Genomic DNA, 10,223 nt, shown 5'->3' on the forward strand with positions numbered 1-10,223 from the left:
CCACAATGGTGATGCCAGGCCAATTAGCAGAATTTCAATTCATTGGCATTTAACAAGACTACGGAAGTCAGTCGTCTTGGGCACGGTGGCCTTTCAGCAGGGACAAATTCTAAATCTCATAATCAGACTCTGTCAACCAGCCTTGCTTAGACAGTTCTTTAACTTCTTTTGTTTAAATTGCTGACTGCCCCATTGCTTGGGTACACTGCAAGCAGCCTGCTTTCACTGAAGCTAATGGCAAATCCCTCCCCGATTTCTGTGTTTTTGGATCAGGTCCCAAGACTCTTTTTAATGTAATACTCTACTTTAGTCTATGTAATCTTCTGTCTCATGGAGGGTCAATGCTGCAAACTCTCCTTGCACTTAAGTCCTATTATCTGTCTGCACTAATTCTGCATACAGGGCATTTACAGGTCCTTAGCTCTCTGCTCATATAGCTCCACATTCACCAGCCCCAGTCAACCATGAAGCCAGGCATCTGCTAAGTAAGAGGGGAAAAAAGAAAACAAAACCCAGAGATTTACCTTACTTCAGTATTCAACCGCACAGTCAGTTTTTCCAATACTCTCATTTTGCACGTGGTACCACACATTCTTCAGAAACTCTGGGAAACAAGCAGGTTATGTTCTGTGGTTGCAAAGCACCATCTATACTTACAGGGCAATAAAAATTAGCTTAATTAATAATACATCAGCAAGAAAATGTTAATGAGCACCCAGCAGGGAAAAGGACTGTTGTCTTATCTCCTTGTGCGGACCTTGCTTTGGCAGCAATCAGCAACTGCATCAGCATTACCATCCCAGTGCAAGCTAAGATACCTGACTCATCAGGGAACACATGCAGGAACCAGGGGGCCACATGTCACCATTTACATTTCTCTTTGAAAGCAGACACTGTTGCATCAGGAGCAGCTCTTGGCAGCTCCACACCAACTTCCACTTGTGGAGTTTTTGTCACTTAAAGAAGAATTTAGAATATCCCTGGGCATCCAATGTATAAATACACATAGACGATGGGGCCTCCTGCAGTCAGCTCTTTGGCCACGTCTGCAAAATATACAGCTCTGCTGACAGAGCCTGCATCAGCTTCAAGCTGCTGACACAACTGTGCTGCTGGATCACAAGCACATTGGGGGGGAACTGTATCAAACCTCCCTACTCCTGGGAGCTCACCAAGAATATCCGAGCTGTTTCCTTGGTGCCTGCCTGCCCTCGCCAAACAAAGAGGCACCGCAGGCTCAATCCGGTGTGCCACCAGATGTCTCAGCGAGGTGCATTTCAAGGCAGGTAACAGAAATCCCCTCTCCCAGCTGTTTTTTCTCCATGCTGCCTCCCCATTGCAGGAGGCTGTTTTGGCAGGAGCCAGCACCCCACGAGTAAGAGCCCGGGGCTCGCAGCTGCCAACGCAGCTCTGACACTGGAGCGCATCCACACTGGCACTCGGCCGCAGCGCGTGTTCGTCAAGGGCTCGTGCCGCATGGGGAGGTGGTTTCCTGCAGCCAATGGAGGAGCTGCCGTTTCTGCCTTTCATCAGAAGCGTGGCTGGAAACAAAGGCCCAGTGAAGAAAGGCAAGTTGGCTGGTAAAACTTCCTAGCACTAGCCAAGCCTCAGACCTGAGAAATCGCCCTCATTCCTCATCACCTCCTGACTTTCTCCTTCGCAGCCAGGCTGCCTCTAGGATCACACCAGGAGCTGTATTTAAGCCCAAATGCTGGCTGGGGGCGAGGAGGATCTTTGTGTCATATGTCACTGCTGACAGCAGCCTCAAGCCACGACGCCAGGACAAACAGCAGCAACAGCAATGTAACATGCATCTTGTAATTGCATAAAGCACCAGCATTTGCATCCGCAGCAGTAGGTAAAATTTTAGTCTGCTGTCACACAGGGGCAGAAGATAAATTATGTCTATAAAACAGCCTCAATGAGGATAGTCTAGAGGTGTGGATCTGAGAAGACATCAAACCAATCAGTTTTTAATAAACGCCATAAATGATTAAGACCAATGTGCCATCAACATAGAGCTGCATGAGAAAAGGTGCTAAACTCTTGGAAACCCAAGAACGTAACTGTATCACCAGCGCGAAGGGTACTTTCAGTAGGGAAGGAGACTATAAAACTCGCAGACAAAGAAATCCCAAAAATGCGGGACTTAGGCTTGGAGTACACTCTGTGTGTGACAGACACCTGGTCTAAATCTTAAAAAAAGATGGGAAATACAACTTGCAGTGACTGGAAAACAAAGTGGAAATAACCAAGACAGAATATGATCCCCCCTCGCTGGCCTTTTCAAACGATGCAAGCCGGAGGCTGTGCTAACCTCTCCCCACTGTAAATTGTCAAAAGTCAAAGCAGACGAATCTTCAGCAAATGTGCTCAGTAGCAGTTTGTTTGCTCACTGGTGGCGTCTCCCTGGTATAGGGGGATGTTGATTAAAAGACAGCATGGCTCTTCACCTCCCCTCTCCACACACGCTCTGAAAGCTACAGGATCTGGCACTACAGCAAGAGTAAATATTACATCTCATCTGAAGGCCATCTTTAAAGGAACATTCGTTGTTTTTCCTCAAAGCGTGGCAAAAAAAGATTAAATATTCCAGATGTCATCTCCAGGTCCTATAGGACACCTGCTTATAAACAACCATCTTTGCATATTAAGAAGGCATTAAAGCACCAAGCTGAAACAATGCATCCTAGCAGTACTAAAAAATGCTCTTCCTGATCCAAAGAACAAAAGGATTTCTAATGTATGGAATTCACAGCTCCTTAACATTTAAAACATAGAGTTGACGAAAGCTATTACAAACAAGTTTGCAATTAAAAACACCTAATGTCTCGGTTACCAGTTCAGCAGTGGTGCTTTTTGCAAAGCCTTCTGGGTGTTGATTTAATCTATCAAATATTAATAATGCTCCTCAATTAATAAAATATTTAGACTCATGCTTTATGTTCTCATAATCTTAAGGTTTATGTTCAAACTTGCAGGCCAACAGGATACTAGATGGAATCATATAAACCAGCTTGCAGCCTGATTATTAATCTCCCAAATACATACTCTCTTCTTTACACTGATAAAACCACATTTGATGGGGTGTAAATTTGCTACCTACCCTCTTGGACATAAGAAATGCATCAAAAAACCTAAGTTAATTTCTCAGGTCCCAAAAATGCAAGTGACTTAAACCCCCATCTCCCATTTAGTGCAGGTCCTGACGACCTCCAAGCTGGAGGCACTGCTTCTCCAGCCCCCAAATCCTCCCCTCCACCCTGCGCTAGCACAGATATGGCTGGCGATTCGCAGGGCATGTGGAGCTGACACGAGCTGCACAGCGCTGCCAGCCTCCAGCGCCTTCCAGCAAGTCCCTTCCACGTGCCTAAAGCAAAACTCACAGGGCATGAACTTCAGTCAAGGGCAGCATAAAAACATGCCTTGGGTAACACCCCAGGAACTGAGATAATCAAGAGAGGATAAATTAAAACTACAGGGAAGAAATAGTAAAAAATATATATGGCTTTGCTGCCCAGCTGCTCGCACCTGGGCTGAGCTAATGCAGCATCAAAAACTGTAGTCAGTTTGGAGCAGGGCACGGCTTTGAAGTCAAAGGCCTTTGGGCATTTGAATTCACTAGACACCAATGAACGTCACATTTCAATAACTACCTCCTGATATTGCAACAGGCGTACTTTCAATTCCCAAATCAACAGCTGGATGAAGCATGTAATTTTGAAACCCATTAATCCTTTCTAAGTCTTCTACCATGTGCATGTTTAATTTCCCACTTCTTGAAACAATGTTATGATTTTTGAGAGAACCTGACTATAGCTTCTGAATGCTCTGGGTCAGCAGTATGAAACCTCCCCAATTACCACTGAAGTTGGATAAAACATTTGGGTAATTTGCCTTCTAGCTTTGAGCCTTTGGGAGAAATTACCTATTAAAACTTCCTCTGAAGCTGCAAGGACTAGAAATATGTGACTGAAGAAGAAGGTAGATGAGATTCCCCAGAATCCAGGAGCTCATGCTTAAAAAGGAAAAGGGCGGTGGAGGCGGGGCGGAATATATTTCACTGCTGTATTCAAATGCATCAAGAGGTCATGGCCAATAGTCCTGGAGAGACCAGGGTTGCCTTTTGCCAATTAACATGCTAAAATACATCTGTCCACATCTACACTTGAGTTCTAAAATTAATTCAAAATCTGAAGTAGCATTCTGAACAATGCATGGACTTTTCCTCTTAACATAACCAAGGCCAAAGCACAGCATATTTCAGTTCAGACACCTGGACTGCAATTCTCTTTCCAGAGGTCCCTGTGCTCTCATGCTGTGTTCCCTTTGACTCTAACGATGGCTCAAGCCATCAGATTCATCCTGGCTGCCCTCCATTCTCAGAAGCAATAAACACCATGTTCCTCTTCTTTTTAGCAATGAGACAAGCACAAGCAGGTATGTTTTTCTGCAGCATCACAAGCCTCCTGGACTTGGCTGAAATACTTTGCCGCAAATCACAAGTAATGGGCCTGCTGTGTAGTCTTTGGGCACCACTATTATCTCCACTCACCTCAATTTGCTCAGTTCCCCAGCTCTCTGCTGTTGGTTTTGAATGCTATAGCCACAGCAAGCTCATAACCATCTCCTGGGTCATGTACTGGCCTAGCTGACCCGAAGAAGCTATAATCACTTCGATTATTTTTATCCCTGTTTGCATAATTTTACATTTCCCTGTAGCAAATGGGATAAGTCACTTACCTGGCTTTATTTTGAGTTTATCCATGTCAGCCTGGTTATCTTGCTCCGTATTTACTTCCTCCCCAGCTGCGCCACCTGCAAATTTCCTCCCTCTCCTGTGTGCTGTCTCTGCAGGATGATTAGCCGTATGCAAGCAGAAGTGGACCTGAATTTTCTGCTCTACCAGTCCATCCCAGTCACCGTCTCCCTGTCCTAAACTGACACTGCTCACCACTGCCTCTGAGAGCTCTCCCTTGAGAAGGAGATATGACACTGAAAAGGATGGATTTAATATTTAATAGCCCACCTCCACCCCCAAGCCAGTCCCTTGTACCGGCAAGCAGCTCAGCCCTACACCGTGTCGGCTCACCTTGCTCAGCAGCTGTCCACAGTGTATGTCAGGCAGTGTGTTTGAATGGTGACTCCTCTGTGGAGCCAAACTATCTTAAACATAAAGTCGGGCAAAACGAGCTGGTACAGAGGCAGACAGCAAGACAATGGTGTGGATCAGGCTGGGCATTAAGGAAACAGGAATCCTCTTGGAAGAACATTTCCTACTTGAAAAGAGGATACGCTGGATGTCCTTGATACTTTGCCTATGCTAGAAATTTTTAATTAAAAGCAGGAAAGCCTTTCTATTTTAGACGCAGCGATACCAGCATCAACTGCTTTTATAAGTACAGTTTATTCTGGGTTTATATGCATTTCACAGAGCTTGGCAGCCAAGCTAAGCCAGGAGGGCTACAGCTTCCACTCCCTGTCGGATTTACTTTACCACTTCAACCAGTCACCAGCCATCGCCAACAGGATGTGCCTGCCCACGCACTGAGGGAGGACAGACTCACACGACTTCTCCCTGATCTACCTTAGACACAGACAGCTAGATGAGCCTTTCAGTGGCGACCTTTGGCTTCCACGATGGTCAAGGAGGGGGAAATCTCCAGCAAAACATGTCTTGAAGCACTCAAACAGACCCGTTGAACCTCTCGCAGTCCTGCACAAAACACAACCACCTTTGACCTCCTCCTTTTCTGGGACCCAGTGACCCAAACCACAGGCACCAGCTGTGCTCTGCTCCAAGCACTTTGCTAGGAATGCAGCCTGCTGCCATCCCCTCCACAGCCCCACCTGTGGCGCAGAGAGGCCACGTAGGCAGCATTGCCCCAGCTTCAGGAAGGGATCACAAAAGACAGATCACAAAATGCCAGGGAAGGTGACAAAGAGCAAGGCCCCAGACTAGCATTTCAGATCAGTGGCAACGCAACAGTATCAGTCCCTAATCATTTCGATATCAGCTGCTCTCATGCACATTTGGAAGTGCGATACCCCAGGGTACCGGCACATCACTCTCTGCTAGCGGCAATGAACCGCTAAGGGATGCTAATGCCTTCATCAGCTGGCACAGCTGTTAGCAAGGTGAGTGCCCATCCAGCTCTATCTGCCAGCACAGCTCTAATCAGCTCCCTCCACGGAAGAGCTGTTTGTTTGTTTTTCTTGTTGTTGTTGGGGTTTTTGCTGGTAATTGCATCTCTACCAGGACTTCTGCTGACACAGCTATGGTGGAGGGGAGAGCAATTTCTTCGCATTCATGGGCAGATAACTAAGTCGGCAAAACTTCTCAAATGTAGGCCAACCCTCTGCTTTGGAAAGCAAAATATAAGCTACCTTGGTCTAAAAACACCTCTAAACTAATACAGCTACATCCACAGCAAGGACTTTTATTAGTATGACTATTTCAGGAAGGAAAAATGAAAAATCATCCTCTCCAGCCAGCATAATTATATTGGAAGAGCTTTTTTTAAAGTGTAAACCAGGCCTTTGATTCTGCCTTGACTGACAAAATGTTCTTCGGATGCTTTCTTCAGTCACATTGGCTCAGCCATGTTAGCTTAATGCAACTGAAGGGCACTTTTAAGGCTTTCTTAAAACTTCAGAAGTCATATTTGCCCATTCTATTATTATTTAAAGTTTCTCCACATGGAAGAAAAAGATGAGCTCCCAAAGGGCCTTTGCTAGTCCACAGCTTGTTCCACATGCGAGAATTCATGTTGGGAAAGTAGATGTTAGCATCCATTCGACACAGGGTAAAATTTCGTCATGGACAGGGCAGCATGTAATTTTAACACATTAACAAAGTAACCCTTGTGTGAAAGTCCCTAACTGATAAAGTTATAAACTCTCCTCACAAGGTGTTCAGTATCAGAGAGGGGGAAAAAACTTCTTTCTTCATACAAAGACACAGCTAAGACGTTGCAAACCATATTAACCCTGGTACCCCAGAAGAAACGTAACAAAAGTGGAAACACACATATTTTGTCCGTGTTCACAGTCTTATGTCAATGTAGTATCAAGATCCCTCACTGCGCTAAGGAGACTGAGGAAAACAGCTGTCCTGCAGCCATCGAAACATGCAGGCTTCCAGACAGCTCACAAAGGAGAAAAGATGATGGGGTTTAAAATGCACCAAGTTTTCCTGATGTAGCTTACTGAAACAGACTCCATATTAAAAGCAACAGCCCTGGGAAAGCAAAGCCCTCTCCTCACTTGTGATACCAGCTGGCAGGAGTAAATGAGAGAGGAGGAAGGGCAGGGCAGGGCAGGCCTGAAAGAAGCACTGGATTTCGCATCACCTGCAAAACAGAAAGTGGGAAACTGAAGAAATCATCTACGTGCTCACTGCTCAAAGGCACTGCTCATTAGGTCCTGGCTTTTCCTATTATCACTCCTGCACTCGGTGGCCTATTACAGCAACCTCCTTCCAGCCAGGGACCCGTGAATAGGAAGCGCTTTGACATGAGTGAATGTTGCCCCTTAATCCAGTAGGGAGTTCATTGAACAGGCGGAGGGCTGCCTACAGAGCTCCCGGCACCAGCTGGCTGAGGGGATGAGAGCAAGGATCAAAGCCAGGGCAAAGCCATAGCACCGCAAGCCTGATTTGCGAAACTGCTCAGCCTGTTGAGTCCTCGCCTTTAAAACGTGGGGAGCTGCTGGGTGCTGAACTCGTCGGAGATCCGGCCTCGGCTGAGGGTGCTGAGCAGTGGGGAAATCTGTCCTCTATGTGGCTTGCATGCTGTCTCTTCACTTTAAAGATCAAAGCTGCATCTCCAGAAAAAAAGGTGTTACAGATCAGAACAGATAGGAGGAAAAAAAATGAAAAATGCAGTGTGACTTCTGAAGAGAACCACTTCATTCAAAGCCACACACACACCTTACTTTCTGCTTAGCATGCAGGCACCAGCCTTCCTGAGGTTAGCACGAGCCTGAGGAAAAACATCGTGGCTTGAAACTCCCTTTTCAAGCTCACACCAAACGATCATTTTAGGAAACACACAAACACAAGGTCAGCTGATGCTCTGTACTAAACTGATGCAAACTGGAGTAGCAGCATCAAATTCAATGAATCTGCACTACCATAAAACTGGCTGAGCAAGACAAACTCAATTCCTTAAACTTTAATCTTTAGTGCTGTATTCACAGTAGGTCTAAAATACGTAAAAGCCCCAAACCAGACTGGATATAAGACACCTGCTAAAAAGCACCAACAGCAAAACCAGGCTTCTCTGCAGCAATATGTTTATTGCTCCTAATGACTGCAGCACAGCTACTACCTGGCAGCTCAACAGTTTCCTGAAGCACAGCGATTACTTGGGGCAGCCTCCGAGTAAGGCACCCAGAAGAGAATAACCACCGAAGTTTACAACTCAGAACTTATGAAGAATTTGGTGCTCGGAGAGATTCTCCCTCACCCATCAACACTAAGATTTGGCAAGAAGCTATTCCATACTGGAAGCTTTTGTCTTGAGCTAGCTGACTGCCAACAACTTTGTCTGCAGCACTCTTCCAACCGGCCCACTCCCATCCAGCTCTTGGCTCAGAGCAAATATCTCCTCCCAGGAACACACCTCTGCACCTCTCTTGACCAACTGAAATAATCCCTCGTTTCTGCTCCAACTGGCACATTGCAGAACACCACAGCTGTGGGATGTTGGTCCTTGCTCTCCCCCGCCAGCGCTGGGGAAGCAAAGAGCATCTCCTCCGGTCTCTGAATTCCAGCCTGATTTATACCAACTTCCTCCCCTCTGGCCTCAGAGGGGTATAAGCAAAGGCCGATCTGGCCTCAGATTTAACTGAGTTTATGGGGGAGGGGAAGAATTAAACTCCAAATGAGTCACTGTTCCCTCCACGGCAACATCTGTGGATATTAAGCCTGATTCTAAGAGCAATGTTTCTTAAAGCTCTGCATACAGAGCAGACCCAGCCAGGACTCCTGGGAGATGCTTCCCAAAATAAAAGGTGCGCATCTGTAGTGTTACGACTAACCTGTGCATTAAGAGTTGACGGGTTATGAGCCAACTCCTGCCCCGGTTACAGCCATGCCATTCTTCTGAAAGCAATCACACCGAGGTAGCCGAAGGCAAAACCGGACCATGGAGTCACAAAAGCACCTGAGGGCTGATTCCTCTATCACACGGCAAGATAAACACCTGATCCTCTTCAAAAGCACAAAGGAAGGGCAGCAGGATCAGGCCTTGAGATGCAGTTGTGATGGAACAGGAAGTGTAAGGAAAGCCTTGGACAAAACTCCCACCAAAGATGACGGGAATCTTGTCCGAGTGATAAATTCAAGTTGTCTTTGCAGCACTTTGCAAAGAACTGCTGTTGCCACTTGTGTGGCCGTGCTACAGACTTCATCCCGCACCGGGCAGAAGTTCCCTGCTGCAGCACAACCCTCTGAACACAGTATTTCAGGGAGAAAGCTGGGAAAGCCTGCAGCACTGCCTGTCACACCTGAACGGTGAGGTGTAACCCAGCTGTCGGGAGACGCTGATCGGTAAGTGACTACATCCGGCCACATTTATGGAGCATCCACTCATCTCCAGCTCTTATGCAGTTTGTACATGAACGTACACCTCTATTATTATCTCGTTGCTCTCTTCGTGCATGTGAAGGCTCAGCAGCCAGCACGCTGCAATCTAGTGTTCACCTGAGGGCAAACAGACTTATAAAGAGAGTTTATATTCTCTCACAAAAGCGAGGGAAAAGTTTCAGTCTGGCGTAAAGCAACACGGCAAGCGCAGCCAACGTTTCAACTCCCTGTGCCGCTCGCATAATTTTATGGGGTAGTCGAGCTGCGTGCTGCACTCTTTGGGGACGCTTACAGATCTGGCTAATCACGGCTAATTGTCATTACACGGCAAACTTCGTTTCCTGTGGGGATTTTTGGATGCGATTCCGGTATCTCCTCGAGCCCCGCACCGGTAACGGCGGTCACGGCTCTGCGGAGGCCGGCACCGCGGCAGCCCGGGCTTGGCCGGCCGTCGAACCGCAGGGAGGCCGCTGCGCCCCCCGGGCACGCCGCGGCCCTCCCTTCCCCTCTCGCCCTCCGACAGCCGGCGGAGGGAGGCTTTTTCCGCCCGGCTGACGGCCAGGGGCGGCTTCTGGGCCTGCTCCGGCGCGCCGCCCCGAGGGAGAGAGCCGGCCCGGGCTCCGCAACGGGGAGC

The 10,223-nt window shown here is 47.3% G+C and overlaps 1 protein-coding gene across 3 annotated transcripts in view; it reads right to left on the bottom strand.

Annotated features, from left to right (window-relative positions):
* EHMT1 (euchromatic histone-lysine N-methyltransferase 1) overlaps positions 1–10,223 on the bottom strand; it is a 123,179-nt gene that overhangs the window by 112,018 nt on the left and 938 nt on the right. The gene's annotated exons all lie outside the window — the stretch shown is intronic.

Source organism: Haliaeetus leucocephalus, unplaced genomic scaffold (genome assembly GCF_000737465.1).
Source record: "Haliaeetus leucocephalus isolate CR32 unplaced genomic scaffold, Haliaeetus_leucocephalus-4.0 Scaffold306, whole genome shotgun sequence".
NCBI classification, from domain to species: domain Eukaryota; kingdom Metazoa; phylum Chordata; class Aves; order Accipitriformes; family Accipitridae; genus Haliaeetus; species Haliaeetus leucocephalus.